The sequence below is a fragment of the Haliaeetus albicilla genome, chromosome 11 (assembly GCF_947461875.1).
Source record: "Haliaeetus albicilla chromosome 11, bHalAlb1.1, whole genome shotgun sequence".
Lineage (NCBI taxonomy): Eukaryota > Metazoa > Chordata > Aves > Accipitriformes > Accipitridae > Haliaeetus > Haliaeetus albicilla.
Window position 1 is genome coordinate 17,437,563 of NC_091493.1, and position 16,460 is coordinate 17,454,022.

At 38.8% G+C, this 16,460-nt stretch overlaps 1 long non-coding RNA gene across 5 annotated transcripts in view; it reads left to right on the forward strand.

The window, feature by feature from the left end:
* Positions 1–16,460, forward strand: part of LOC138687717 (uncharacterized) — an 86,261-nt gene that overhangs the window by 10,186 nt on the left and 59,615 nt on the right. The gene's annotated exons all lie outside the window — the stretch shown is intronic.

A 16,460-nucleotide genomic window follows, 5' to 3' on the forward strand; every position in this document is an offset into this window, starting at 1 on the left:
ATTAAGGATACCCATTTGTGTACTCCCGTGCACCTTATTTCCATGCTTATGACACTATATGTGAGATACAATCCTTGCATCTCCTTCCTGTAAGCTGGGAGTAAACTTGTGGCATCTCTCTTCCAAAAAAGAAGCCTGGAAACAACCTCCTATGGCTTCATGCAAACCTATTTTCTTTTCAATTTTTAACCATTTCTAACTAACATAGCCTAAAAATTCCATGAGTCTTTAATTATGTTTGCATTGCTCTTGGAGAATGGGAGAGAGGACAGAGAGAACATAATGCAATAGAAACCCAGGGAAAATTAGATCTGAAAATGAGGTAAAGAAAACAGACTCCGAACAAAGGACTGAGACAGGGAGAAAAATTATTTTGGGAAAATCATATAAGCGTTCTACAGACAGGACTGCTTCAAGTATCCGAGGGCTTTCATGAAGGGAGAAGATTTTATTTTGTCCATGAAATGATGGTGAGCATAGACTTCCTTTTAGCAAAGGAAACATGCCTTCTATGTTTTAATTTCAAAGTAATAGTAAAGGAGAGGAAGAATATGGGTTTAAACTGAAGCAAAACATTTTAAGAAATCCCCCTGCATCTGAGCAGATACAGTTCATGCATCCACAGCCCAACACCCTTGGGAGGTTAGCTTCCTTCAGCTCCCATAGGAAACCAGTACTTCTATAGCTTTCAGGAAGAGTTAAAAATAGTACCACTAAGTGTATTTCCAAATGTGACTATCAGTAGGGAAGGTGCTACACTGCGCTTGCTCTTGTCAGTAAAGCTCTGTACAGGCAATGTGTTTCTGAGAGCTAGTTGTGGTACTTGATGGCTACAAAGTGTGTCACCTCGACATAGTTGCCTTCCAAATCTTGCAGCTGAGAGCATCCTGGGGATAACACAGTACTGGACACTGGACTCTGGTTCTCCTTTCAGTGGTCTAGTTGCAAAATATGTGATCAACATCAGTTTAAGATCTGAAATATAACGAGAATCATGGTTCACAGATTTTCATGGCTCAAACCCTAAAAGCAAGTACCTTTCAGGTGGTTATAGAAAGGGCCTCCAGGGCTCCTGACTCTTAACAGGCTGAGGACCCCTTTGATTGCATATCAATGCCAAGATGAGGTATAAATGTTAATTGCCACATGTTATGGTAGGAAGTAAACCTGCCAGTGCAGGAACAGATGGCACTACATGAGGACTTTCTTACACGGAATGCAAAAGAGAGATTATGATGTTCAGGACAATGATCAGCTGGGGAACACAACAGATAACATGGTTTGTGGATTTGTATTTGCAGATAGGCTTTACTGAAGAAAATTTTTGTTCCATTCCACGCTAGCAAACAAGTGTTGTTATTCTTCTAAAAAAAAAAATGCAAAAGGAGCACAAGTATTTTTTTAAGAAATAATAGTATGACAGATGACCTATGTCACAGTGCAAAAATCCAAAGCAGTTATGCTGATTATAGTAGTGAGAGGCCTGTATTTACTTTTTACACACAGCCTTTAATAGTGGGTGCAAGCAGATAAACTCAGAGATGCTGTCTGAGCGGGAGACTATGGCCTGTGCATTGAAATCCTGCAGATCATACTGAATCATGCAATGGTCCACACCACTGTAGAGGAGGAAGTGTAAACACTCCATCCTGGCCGCTGCCATTCTGCTCTGTCCATCACCCACAAAGTGGGAAGAAGTAGAGTTGCAACCCAGGCCTGACCTTAGCTTGTATTTCTAAGAGAACATTAGGAAAAGAGCAAATAAAACTAAAAAACATAACAAACAAAGAAAAAAGCCAAAACCTAACCCACAAACAACCCAATATACTGAATCTGCATAGCTTAGATTCTGCTCAGGGTCTCTCCAGTCCAGGACTGGAACTGCAGGAGCTGCATAAAGGCAAGAACTTGGGAGGCCCAGGGGTGGAACAAGAGGGGGTGTGGACATTCAGGGAGCAGAGAGACAACTCCCTAGAAAATCCAGGACCAGAAGAACAACAGGTGCCAGAGGTCAAAGTTTGAGGTGCCTTGTCACAGAAGAGCTATGTAAAGAATCTTGCCCAGCACCTGTCTATAGCATCCCAGGCATGGCTGTTCTGTGATAACATCTAAAGCTGCCGATATGTATTTAAACAAAACAAAAACAAAACAAACAAGCAAACAAAACCACAAAAAAAAAAACCAAAAAAACAAAAAAAAAAGAAGAAAAAAAAAAAGTAGAAAAGAAGACAACAATGATAACAATGATGACATTCATTTGGAAAGAGTCATTTAGGCAAGATTCAACTCTGGGACAAGCTGAGACAAAAAAGAGTCCTCAGGAAAGAAGTAACCATTATGATAAAATCATTGTTTTTTTACTGACAACAAAATAACTTCAAAGTACATGCAAATATAAATTGAATTATATTTAAAATGGTGACAATTGGCTACGATCAGCTTTGAGTCTGCAATAAAATATGTTAAATACTCTTAAGTTACAGCTTACTTTCCGTACATTTGAATATATGGACACTGCAGGAGCACTCCAGGGAATTAACCATGCAGCTGATAATACTGCAGAATGGAGAACTGTGCTTCTTCCATCCAAATCCACTATGTTGCTCTCCCCTGCCCCACCCCAGAATCAAAGGAGTTTTGTTTCTTTCTGCTGCACTGTTTCCCCTTCTGCTCTCTGTAGGCCGAATTTCAAGCAGGGCCATACACAGGAAACAAGGTGGCATTGTCCCCCCAGCCTGCAAAATTAAAGAGATGGCAGTTGACACCTTAGATATGTATTTTCTTGTAGTTGCCACAGTCAGAAGATACCCTTTACAGTGAGAAGAGAGGTAATTTGGCACTGCTGCTAATGCTACTGCAAATGTTTACATATGCACTGAATGCTCCAGAGCTTTGTGAAAATCTCCAGGCTTCTTCTCTTTTCTCTTTTATTCCCAGCTAGCACCCTACAGCCACACTGAGTTCAGACTTAGTATTCCAGAAGCAGACAAAGTTACTTTTGTTTGATATAAGAAATAGAAAATACTTCCAATTTATATTTTCCTAGGAGCACAAATACTTACACAGACTTTGTAGGAAAGTAGCAGTTGTCATATAGATCAGACCACTAACCTGTCAAGTCCAATCAGATTGTGGCCAGTCCTGACACCTTTAGAGGAAGGTGTAAGAATCCTTACTTAGGAATTCCCACCTCAGGTAGAAAACTGAGGGTTTCACCCCTGTAATGTGGCAGTGAATTTCTCCTGTTCCTTGTCTTGTAACCTGAAAGGCTGAGCAAGCTACTTTCTGCCATGAAATAGTACACGCTGGGTCAGAATTTAGATGCTTGCATTCCACTACATATGAAAATCCCATGAGGGTAGTCTTTTTTACAGGCTGTGTGATTCACACACTGGCAAAATGACATTCAGAAGTATCTGGACTTACAAAACTGCTGAACTCATAAAACTCCAGTTGTAGTCTATAAGATATAGACAGAATACATAATGATTTGACATTATCAACAGTGAATAGTCCTATCTTTTTGCCACCAAAAATTACTATTATAAGTAACTGAAAATATTGTTTAGCAGTGATAGTAATATCAATTTGTCTGCTGGTAGGTTGATCTCCCTATTTGCTGATGTTCTTTTTTCTCTGCAAGTAATGATATTACTTATATCTTTTGATGTTCTTTGCAAGTTCATTCAGCACTACGTATTTTTCAAAGGATGTGTTAGATATTAGCTAATATGTAGTGCTCTCTTCTGAGGCTGGCATGGAATAAGTCCTTATTTTAGAAAAGAAGGAACTGAGTCTATTTAAAAATAAACATTTTTTCATTCTTTAATAGTGGCTGGAAATTCCTAAGTCATAATTTTAGGCTTAGTCTGTAGACGGCTCTTCTTGAGCCATTTTAGAGCACTGTTTCTATGTGCCTTTATCTTATGTGATTTGACATGAACACAGTAATTACACAGTTGAATGTTGATTACCTTACTGTTAATGCATTCAGATGTGTTGAAGTGGTCTCAGAGTTAGCTTCTGAGTTTAATGCTGTTATGGGTTTTAGCCAGTGATCTTGGATACAGCACTGAATTAGCACCTGAGTACACTGTTGGTTTTCTTCTGATTCTGGATATTCTAAGCTGATTCTTTCAACTTCTCTAGCTCCACCAATATATGCAGCCAAGAATCCATTCTCTTGAATTTTTAACTTTAGGTTTTAGATTCCAGATAGAGATGATGTGATACTACTTATGTTTCTTTTCCTCCACACTCCCATTCTTGAAATGTTTGGCATAGTTACAACTTCCTTACACAGGGATGATTTATTTACTCTGTGTAAATCATACTATTGTAAGACTTCTGTATGTTTCTCAAATGCTTATAGGAATGTTTGAACATATGGGAGAATACTTAATATTAGTTACTAGCTGTACGTAGACACAAACACCCCCCCCCCCCCAGATCTTATACCTCAGTCTTTCATAATTTCCATGTAAGCTATGATTTTTCCCAGATTTCTTAAGTACTTAGCCCAACTTCGCAAAAATTTATCCAAGTCCTAAGCATGCAAGGAAGTATCTTTGCTGAAATCCTCATCACACTGAATTAAGTAGCAGAACTGACACATATTTTAATAGAGCAAGGAATTGATCTTTGAACTTCAAAGAACTTATGTGACCTGGAAAAAAATCCACAAACTTTTTTCCCATTTGAGCATTACCAGAGTTTTTAATTTTGAAGAAACTTGCAAAATTAATGCAACAGAATTATATGTTTAGGTACATGCACATTATTCCCAAACACATTCAATCTAGTCTTGAACTTGTGACAATCCAGAGGTGCTCCTGGATATTGCAAAGGAAGTTGTGAAGCAGAACAGGAGCTGCCCTTGGACTGTGTACATAAACACTCTGAACATTACTTAGTCTGTTTAAAACTAAATCCAACTTTCTGCAGCAAATAAATTGCTTTTGCTATACAACTTCCAGATACTAGCTCAGCTATAGATGTGGTCAACAGTGTTTGATGACAATAAGTAGTGATATGGTAAAACATAGTGCACAGTCTCTACTAGCTCATCCTTTTTGCAGTAAAGTGATTAGCAAACTGCACAGAGGTTGGCATGAATGAGGTACCTTTATGGAGAGCCACAAAGGAATAAGTAATGTATGGGAGGCTTTATAACTATGGTGGAAGTTGGGGAACATCCATTCAGTCATGAATGTGGTTGATGAGATATAACATCTTCCAGAACATCTTCCAGTGTCTCCAGAGTTCTCAAGACACTCTGGGAGATGACAAGCAGCTCATATGGGCCTCTAAGACAGAATTTATATAGTCTGAGACATTCCAACATGCTTTTTGGTAACAATAGTCTATTACCATTACAAAACTGCTATTAGCATTCTCCTGAGAGGTGGGCCTATCCCCTTGGTTATGTTTAAACCCCTGATAGGAAGTGCCTCAACTGCAGTTGGGCGCAGTGCCGCCTATTTGCTAACAATTTACAGAGTTGTCACAATGTACGGAGCAGAGCTGTAAATTTTTCCTAGCAGACCATTTATTCCGCCTCCCCTAGGAATAGTCTGCCCACTTCATGTGGGACAATATTAATTTTCTGTTTGCTGAAGAACTGGGCATACCAAATAGCACTCAGAAGGCTAGCAGAAAGACAAGTATTTCTTCTTGCAGTGGAAACTGTATATAGTTACCATGAAAAAGTCAGTAAGACAGTGTAAACTATGATTTTATTTACATGTAATGTAAATGTGTACATGTGTAAAGACACAAAGGCCTGGTCTTTATTTAGAATTAGACCTGCAGACACTGATATAGAGGTGTGCTGATTTTGGCTGGGATAGAGTTAATTTTCTTCATAGTAGCTAGTGTGGGGTTATGTTTTGGATTTGTGCTGAAAATAGTGTTGATAACACAGGGATGTTTTGGTTACTGCTGAGCAGTGCTTACACAGAGCCAAAGCCTTTTCTGCTTCTCACCTCACCCTACCAGTGAGTAGGCTGGGGGAGCACAAGAAGTTGGGAAGGGACGCAGCCGGGACAGCTGACCCCAACTGACCAAAGGAATATTCCAGATCATACGGCATCATGCTCAGCATCTAAAGCTGGGGGAAGAAGAAAGGGGGGGATGTTCCGAGTGATGGCATTTGCCTTCCCAAGTAGCCATTACACGTGATGGAGCCCTGCTTTCCTAGAGATGGCTGAACACCTGCCTGCTGATGGGAAGCAGTGAATGAATTCCTTGTTTTGGTTTGCTTGCATGCGTGGCTTTGCTTTACTTATTAAATTGTCTTCATCTCAACTCACGAAGTTTTCTCACTTTTACCCTTCTGATTCTCTCCCCTATCCCACTGTGAGGGAGGTGAGTGAGAGGCTGTGTGGTGCCTAGTTGCGAGCTGGGGTTAAACCATGATAAGAGGAAACAGTACGACCTCTGGTCTTGTAAGAGAGACAGCAGACTTGTGCTTTTCTCAATCCTGGAGTAATCTCCACTCATAGTATTTTTGTCCCTTTTTCTTGTGAGTTTACCTTGTACAGGAACATAAGAAGCTGCAACTGTGGCTTACTCTTTCAACGTAGCTAGAACAGACCAGATAATGCCATAGATTTCAAATGATCTGCAGTGTTGCAACAATGTGGGCTGTGACCTGAAGTCAAGTTTTTGAAGAGCAGCAGCCCAAGGCGTGCAACTCATTGTGCATGAGATGAGTTCTCAGTTGTCATTTAATATGGAGTAAAGTTTTTAAAAAAAGAAGTAAAAATTAATCGTGTATGAAAGCTAATTTAAAATCTCCTTTAAAAAGAAGTCACCTTTAATCTGTTCAGAAATACTGGAACAGTTCATAGCTATCACTGGGAATTCAGTGACAAGTCAGGAGACAGGCTTCCTTCACGCCATGTGTATCATCACTCTCATTTAGCCTATTGGCTAATCTAGTTGTTATTAACTCACAGTCTGAAACAAATTCATCACCCACATCTGTACTTCTTAGGCTATAGCTTTCTCCTGAACTTGACATGATGGTGTGGAAGAGGCTTTAAAACAAGATACTAAAGTAGACAACTTGTCTCATCATGCCCACAAGCCCCAGTGTCAGCCAGCTAGGCTTCCCCTATGACTGCAGTGTGTTCAGACATGCAGTAGTGTTTTTTGTTTTAAGGCTGGACGGTCATTGTTAGGCTTTTCTTTTGAGAGGCATAATTTTGTCTGCTTATTATCTAATGAAATAAACTGATTTCATTATATCAGTTTAGGTAATCTTCTAATCCCCACTAACTCAGCATTCAACCTTACTGACTCTAAAACTTTAGAAGTTTTCTTCTTAGCCTCACTATTACTACTAATAGAGCACTAGTTCTAGAGTTCTCTAATTATTTAATGCCATACAAACTGTTAAATGAATATATCTAATTCCCATATCTATTTTGGGAAGAAAAGCTCAGAAATGCAGCACTCTAATTCTAAAATCCCAGAAAGTAGCATGAGTCACAACACTTAATTACAACACTACACTTAATTACAATACTACATGACTTTTCAGGATCTGACTTACTTTCTGTTGTCCCCATTAAATGTGCTAGTTTACTAATGTATTTAGTTTGCATTGGGCTAATCTTTATCAGTGGCCAGTACAGGCCTAGGAAGGGATTCGGAATTTTCCTCTATTTAATGTCAAATATTTTTGTACTATAGATAAAGTCTCTAAATCTGTTGCAAAGAAAGTTACTGGTACTCTGTGCTTCTGAAACTTAATAATCTCAGAGATGGTGACTCCTAGAAAATACCTTATAAAGCTTGGGAAATGAGCTTTTCAGAGCAGGATGCTGTAGTTCATAAATATGAACTCTACTTCTGCAGGAGTTCCTCGTTTTGGCTGGGGCCTTGAAGGTTCTACAGTGCTTCCCTTACTGAGAACTGTCAGGGAAGCTGTATCAGCTTTTCCATCTTCAATTTAAAGCTGTGTGATAGCAGAAAGCTAGTGGCTAAACTTCTACAGAATCCATCAATCATCTTTATGATGTTTTTTTGGAAATATTTATTTGAAGTGTCAGGCCATTCGATGGTTGAAGACAGTTCATACTTTTAAAAGTACTCTTTTGAAGTGCAGTTTGATTCTGAGAAGGGCTTATGAAGTGGCTTTGGAACGTTCTGTGTTTGCACGTTGGTAGGTATCTCAAATCTTATCTATTTATAACTAAAATGCTATTTCTGACAGGTACTGTTACAAATTCTGATTAGAAAGTGAAAGCCAAGGAGGGTTTTCTTCCCATTCATTAATTCCTTGCAGTAAAGAGCTCAAGTACATTAGGAAAGATGTGGCATGAGAACCTTTGTAAAGACTGTCTCTTTGAAGCCTTGGTAGCCAATCAGGAGCCAGAATAAAGAGCACTTCTCCAGAGAGAATACAATGTGCAGGTACTATAGGAATAAAAGCAGACGATGCCGATTTTTCTTACCAGTGTTCATAAACCTGGTTTGGAATATTCCTTTAAAAAACAAAAACAAAAACAAAACAACAACAAAAAAAACCCCAAACCAAACAAACAGCTGTGCTTGGGTTTTAACTGGCACTTTCAGAAGTAATGAAACTCTTAGTATAGAAAGAACCAGGTGTCTTTTACTCGGGAAATTGGCTGTAGTGTATTCAAACACAAGCTTAGCCCAGTCTCTGGCTTGAAGCTATCAGAAATAGAGCATCAGCAATGAGGTGGCTGTTGTAATTTAAATTTTGTAGGACACTGAGTTATTACAGAGAATCCTGGATTACTACAACCATTGATTCTGGCAACATGTGTAGACAACTCATCAAGTATTTTCTTCCAGATTTCTTGCAAGTGTACTGCATGCTAATTGCAAGCTTCCTCTTCTTCAAGACTACCAACTGTTATAACAACAAGATACACTACAGTTGCAGAATTGTTCTATGTTTCTGAAATCTGTAAATCCACACTTGCTAGCAGTCATTGTACAAAGTAGGAGAAGGACTCAAAAATAGTAAGGCTGATGAAGATTGCCATAAAACAAAATCAAATCCAGTTTAACAGCAACTAAAGCTATGAGGTTTTGACCATCTGATTTTTTTTGCTCTAGTGGAAAAAAGAGATTTGGGATCTTGTAACATCAAATCCTAACTTTTCATGCCACTAAGTGATCTGTGAAAATAGTTTCCGTAATCTAAAATAAGATACGCGGACCGGAAGCGTAAAGCTGCTGTTTTTCTGTGGGAAACTAAAGGCTGATTCAGAGTTCCTTGAGTCAGGCTTTTTCCATTGTTTATTTGGAAAGACCTGGATTTCTGTTGTGTTGCCAGTGTAAGTCATACAAGAAGAAAATTCATCAAAGTGTGATAGCTACATGGAGAAGAATCCCTTTTCCCCAATCTGTTTCACTCAGCTGTCACTGGCTATATAACTGGCACATGCACAAATGAACTCTCCTGCCCCAGAGAAAAGCCTTGGGGGAATAGCTGCTAGAGATATTAAAATTTCAGTTTGTTCCTGTTTTCCTTTATCTGTTGACAAAAATAAGATGCTTGCATCTCTCTCGGGCTAATTATTAAAGAAGCTTCGCCAGGGTTTGTTGTTGTGACACCCTCTGACCCTGTCAAAGGGTGTATATATCAGTACTGAATTCTTTCTGAAGTTTTAGTTGCTAATTTTTTTCCCTACAATGTTAAAGACTAGTTCAGGGTCAGGAATGATCATCAAATAGCAGAGACAGAATAGCCTGTAGTCCCATTTGGAAAGCTATGCTGTCTTGATACCAGTATCTTTGCCAGAATGTCATAGGCTGGAGCTGTAGTGTCTCTTATATGGGAAGTGAATTGTTTATCTGTCACAGCTTCTGTGTGTCACAGTGGTTGCAGGTTATTTCTTATTTGGGGGAAGAAAATGGAAGGTGGGGAAATGGGGCATCTGTTAACAACTCCTAAGTAAGTATACCTTGGTTGGTACTGTGATCAGAGCCCTTGAGGATAACTCGGGAACTGACTCTAATTCACAAGACTTGGCACCACACAGCCCCTAGGCCATAAGTCTTATATAGTGCTAAGACCATGTACTGGCTCTGTACGAGTGATGGATATCAGCACCCCTGCTGTGTATCAAGCTGAGCAAGTGTTGATGAGGTCATGCTGCTAGTAACTGCAGGAAACAATATGTGTATGAGCAGTGAGGGTTAAGCCCTTGTATTGGTGCAGTCTCCACTTTGTCATGGTGTAGCTTCTGAATTGTTAACAATGAAAACTGCCCTCCATCTAGCTTCCTGTCTTCCTCACTGAATTGTATACAGCTAAACTATGCTCTGTCTTGTGATATTCTTGATTCTTGCTGTTGTACACTGCTAGGAAATTTTCTTGAGCTGCCACACTCTTAAGATAAATAAATCCTTCCCAATTTCCAGCCCTACCGTATCCTCTTTGATATGGAATCTTTTATGTCAAAACCAAAGCATTTTCAATTACCTTTCATAGCAGATCTCACTAAATGAATGGTTATATATTGCTGTGGCTTTTTTTCTGTAGACATACATTTAACTTACCAGCAGTATTATCAGGGCAGGAGCAAGACCTCATCATGCAATGCTTTTCTGGACTGCACCTTTTTTCTGATTCTTGCAAAACAATACAGGTGCTCAATTAGTGCACAGTTACCCAAAATATTGCAATTACTTTGTCTGTCTTGCCTCTCAATGATAATGGCAATCTCTGCATTAACCAGAATCACTGCCCTTAATATGTCCCCTGATATATAACTGCCATGATTTTATGACTCCAGTAGCCAAATAATGTTTAAATTCAGATACGTTTGACTCAAGGAATTCTAGAATGTCATGACATAATGCTGAAAAAGACAGAGAATGTTATATTAACCTTAGGTAAATTTAAAAAAAAGTTATTCCATTTTGATTTAAAAATTGTAAATTGATAAAAGTTTGAAAAGAATTGGGAGCACAGTATGGGAAACAGTTGATTTTGCCTATTCTTTCAGTAATAAGCCTTCTGCTTAATTTGACATGATGATTTAGTATCGTGATGGCTAGGGCATTAGGAATAACCTTTAATAAATTATGTCCTGCTAAATGTTCATTGCTTCTCCCCTGCCTTGAAATCTTTTGCAAAACTATTGCAGGTAACTTGAGAACAGCCTGAGAGAAAAACTTATAATGCAAGAACACGTGAGTAAATCCCACAGTGATCAGAAAATGTGACTTTCCCAGTGACCATTATTATGATCTTGTGACCAGCAGGACGGAGAAGCATGACTTAAAGATCACTAAGGTGTGCTACTGACTGATGCAAACATTTTTTTATCTTCTAGAAAGCAGAGCCTGCTGCTCCTATTTGGTGATGTCTTCCTTATAGTGACTTATTTCTTGAGATTACTCTCAGAGTGCTAACATTTCTTTCAGGTAAAAGAAAAGTCTCAAGAGTCTAGATTTTTGCGGTCTCTTTGCAGCTGTGCCACTGATGTCTGTCTATTATCAGACAAGTCTGAGCCTCCATGGCTGAAACAGGTTTAATATTTACACATCTCAGAGCAATGAGTCACATCTTGGTTCTGTCCAGTAAAGCACATAGAGTTCATCATGAAATACAGAGTTACTTCCAGACAGGGCCCCTCTCTCAAAAATGTTAACAGGTGGAAACCCTAGTAGATAAATTAATGTCTGCTCTTCAAGAGGGTTATTTTTACCACCAGCCTGAATTTGGTGAGCGCAAGTGTACCATGCGATGATATACAGAAAGCATTTATAGCTAGAGTGCTCTGGACCTGTCCCTCCCCCATTTCTAAAGGAGAAGAGGCAAACAGTAAACAGTCTGATAATGTGTGTGCATTTCTGTATTCATAACACCTACATAAGGAGATTATTTGATTTCTAGGCACAGAATTAATTTGATCGCGCAGACTGAGAGAACTGGATCATGAATAGAGGGCACCCAACAAAAAGTCCACGGGTGCTTTGATGAAAAGAAATGTACAGAATGATTCTTCATGAAAATGCAGCTTGTCTTTGTGGGGTTACTCATCGCAATAAAGCTTACAGCCATATGAACATCTTTAGAATTTTCATATGCTTATATATGAGAAGTTGTCTAAGGAAAAAGGCATTTTTCTCCCTCCCCCCCTTTTTTGCCTGGGGAAATACTATTCATTTGTAGATTCTCAGAAAATCTATGCCTTTTTCCCAGTGTCTAGCTTTGTTTTTTACACTTGGAGAAACATGCATGCCCATGAAACTGAAGAATTTTTATGCAGAAAGTTAAGCTGGCAACTGGATGCAAAAGTCTTGTCTGCTGGCTGCTCTGCTGAGCAAGAAGACCTGATCACTTGTGGAATTCCCACTGTCTCAGCCCAAGTCGATGGGCAGTGACCTGCATACTCCTCCCAGCTGGGCAGCTTTGGTCGTGGCTCATTGTAGCGACTTCAATGCCTTTGATACCACTGTCTGCTCAAGGACTTGAAGCTCACCAGTGTCCCTTGTGCATGTAGGATAGCTGTGTCTTATAAAAGCATGATACATACCTACAGTGTTCTTGATAGAAAGGAGTCCAGCTTCATCTGGGTCCAGTTTTATGGGGAAGGACTGTACAAAAGAAAGCCCATGACAGCAATGTAAAATGGTAAGTAGCATTATGCTATAAACAGGGTTTAAGTTTAGGAATGAGGAATTCAGTGGTGAATCACCTGAACTCTCCTTCCCACTTACTGAATATATTACATGTTTTTAGAAATTTTTGCATTAGTAATACTATAAAAATCTGCTTTTATTCATGGATTGTATTGCATATCCACAGCCAAAAAAAGGGAGGTTACATTTCCCACATGCTATTCTAGCTAGGCCACTAATATTACATATTTTAAGAGAACTGCTCTGTGTATTTTCATTTCTTGGTCTCTTCTGAAACACCCAGTATGAACGCCAAATAAAGGCATGTTTTTGATTAGTATCTTTTCTCTAGAAATTGGGACGAGAGCCACAAACTTGCTTCCAGTGAACCACCAAAGCTTCTTTTAATTTGATGACCTAAGTTGCTGTTGAATTTGGATGAACTCAGACAAGTTTATATGTGAATGTGTCTGTCTTTCATTGCTAATACTTTGAGCTATTCAGTCCTTTTAAATCCTTTTCTTCTTAGGCTTAAAAAGGCTACATGTCTATCCAGACAAGTTCTGCTTTCAGTACTTAAAAACACATTTCAAGGCTCTTCCTGTATTTAAGATGATACTGATAACTACAAAGAAATCTTTTCAGCAAAGATGTTTGCAACATCAGCCAGCATACAATATTCTTTTTACTGAGGTGTAGATGTGCTTAATTAACTAAAATACATTGCATGCATATTTTAAAAACATCTTTTCTAGGAAAAGACATGAAGCATGTAGTCAGGTTATCTGATGTCTCGCTTAAAGAAATTCTCCACCAATAAAACATCACAAAATCTTCTTTCAAGAAAGGAGTCAGCACATGATGTCATGATTTTCTAGGTAACATAACTAGACATTGGAATACAGGACAACAGCAATGAAATGGAATAATATGCCTCAGTTCAGAATAGTCAATGCTTCATATAAATAGGCATTGAGACAGGGGTAGAAGAAAGTTTCATGTCATGGGCTCTCACATGTTGAGCACACTTTGACACTGCAGCCTTCTTTCCAAACCTGGGCACTTGGAGGGTTCACCATTGTTGTTCTATCACACTGAAGAGAAGCTCCAGTTCCCCTAACCAAGCTGCTTCAAGCTCTAAAGTGTCTAAACTTCTGAAAAATTACTTCCCTATTTATGAATTTTTTTTCTATTTTCAGTTCTCATTTAGTGTCAGGTTGAAACAAAGACCTCTGATGATTTTAACAGCCAAAAAAAGTATAAGTAAAAGAAGTGTAAGTATGAAATTAATAACCTAGTGGCTACTAAATCAGTTAAGTTCTACAGAGTTTCAGTGATACTTAGTACCTTCTGAAAAAAGATTCCTCATCTTCATCTTTAAGCTTAAGACATGAATCAAGATGGTTATTGTTAAGTCAGGTAAATTTTAAGAAAGATAGATGGTGACATAAAAGGGATTTTTTTTTCTTTTTTTGCTTTGCTTGTTTTTAGTTAAAATCGAGCACATCACAGAACATAACGTATGTTTCCATTAAATTCTCAACAGCTGAAGTTGCCATCTTTTACTGAACAAAATACAGCTTCTTGCTACTCACAGAAATTGTTCTTAGAATACTCTTTTAAGGTCATGAAGAGTAAAATGTAGTCAATCAACCTGGAAAATGTAGCTGTGCAGACTCAGAGAATCTGAAATTGTCTGCACTTGTCAGCATAGGGAACTTTGTGCTTGCTTAGTGTGAAATAAAAATGTTCACAGCTACTATGAGCAGCAGGAAATGGAAGATACTTAATTTTTTCTGAACTTCAAAAAACATTTTAACAGACATTCATATAAGTGCTATACTCATCTGGTAAGGTGGCATGGCAGTAGCATCTACTGTCCTAATCTGATATTAAGTTACTAGGCAAGCATATTCCTACCTCTTACCATGTATTAAAAAGGTATCAGGAAATGCTACACTCAAAAATGCAGAGGCAGTTCAGCCTTCAACAGGGTAGGCTTGCATTTTTCTGTGGTGGAAGTCAAGATCTTAAAGAAATTACCCTTAACCTTTGGGAGACTCCAGAAAGAACTGCACTGAATACAGACTTGCTTTAGTTTTAAATCACTTCTCTTACAAGTGCCCCTCCTACTACAGTACACAAAATCTGATGCTTACAAGTCCAAAATCTACAATATGCTTTACATACGGAAACAATCATCTGTGCTAGCTGTCGACTCTGTCATGGAGATTTATGCTAAAAATCTTGACACGTCCTTCACTGTGAAACACAATATATTAAATAAAAAAGAATAGTTCAGTTTAAGGCATGGTAACAGATGAAAACAAATGTCTGAGAAGCAGAGCTTGACCTCCCTAGTGTGTTTTTTTCTTCCTATGCTTTACATTAGAAACTTTAACAAAATGCTTCCACGTATCACAAAGCCTCCCTTGTACAGATGAAGAGGCAATGCCCCATTTCCGTGCACCCTGAGGGGCTCCCTGAAGCAACCGTGTGTTGCCCTGCCTCACTGGAGCCCTGGGAGCAGCCCAACTGAGCGAACATCAGATTCGTTCCAGGCACTGCTGGCTGCCAGCACGTTGTAGGACTAACTTGCAAGGAATGTTCCCCTTGGCAGGCAGCCTCCTCCTGGCATGGGCACCAGATGATATCAACCATAATTGTTGCTATTTATGATTTTTCTTGTTGTTTATATGAATCACTGCTAAGACAACGAGGTTATCCCAAATCTTTGAACAACTCATACAGAGGGAAGCCTGACAGTAGGTAGAGGATAATATAAATTATTTTGAATTGAATCTGCAGTTTTTTGAGCTGAGAGATAAAAGCACATTCTGCTTGAGCTTGGAGCTCCAAATCCAAGAACTGCTGAGTCTTAGGACTCCAGCATCGACACTGTCTCACTATGTGTCCTGGAAGAAGTTTCTTCAACATTTCTCTTGGTTTTCTTTTACTTACACTTTACTCTATTTTCTGTTAATTTGCTTTTTGTTCAGCCGCTTTGAAAGTAATGTAAGCAAGCAGGCACACATGTAAATAAATATTTCAGCATTGAGAATAATATCACCTGTATGCAGTGGGTATGACTGTGTGTTAAACCCTGAGCTTCTTTGTGTGTGGATGAAATATATAAATAAAAATAGTAATTCTGCTTTTGGCTGAAACTGACAAACAATTAGAAACATAACAACAACCTTGTCCTTCTATTTCATTTTTTCTGAATAAGCAAAATGCAAATATACCAAAGAATATGTGAAAATCCTGAACCGGACACCACTGTAAGGGCCCAACAGCTCTGATCCGGGTTTGCACTTCCAGAAACCCTGGGCATGTTCGCTGTCACAGGCCTTCTGGAAAGTGTTGAGTAAAACAGCTATGCATACACAGTAATTGTGGCATGTCCTAAAAGCAGGTGACTTTACTGTGCAAGTAGTGTTGTCTGAATGCAGGCAGCTTTGATTGGGAAATCCCAAGCAGAAATGTATTTGTCCTTTTCTGTGTCACTACTAAAGCAGACAAAAAAATCCATTTTCTGTAAAAGAGTGAACATTGTATGCAGGGTGCTCCTGTGGCGGGTATTTGGATGCCTACCATGACAGCATAGGCAAATAAATCTACTCCTTGGTGCTGTAGAATAACCTTCTGCAGCACACAATGGCTATTAGACACTTCCATGGTAATACTTGAAGGATACTTTAAGTTCTAAACAAGGAGGTTTGTAAGTGTTTTTCTGCACTTCTTGTAACTGACTGGGATAAAACAGTATACACCTCTTCTTGCATTGCACAGTGTGTTTAGTGCCTCTGCAGCTGTGTTATATAAACAATATTGCTCATTTTAAA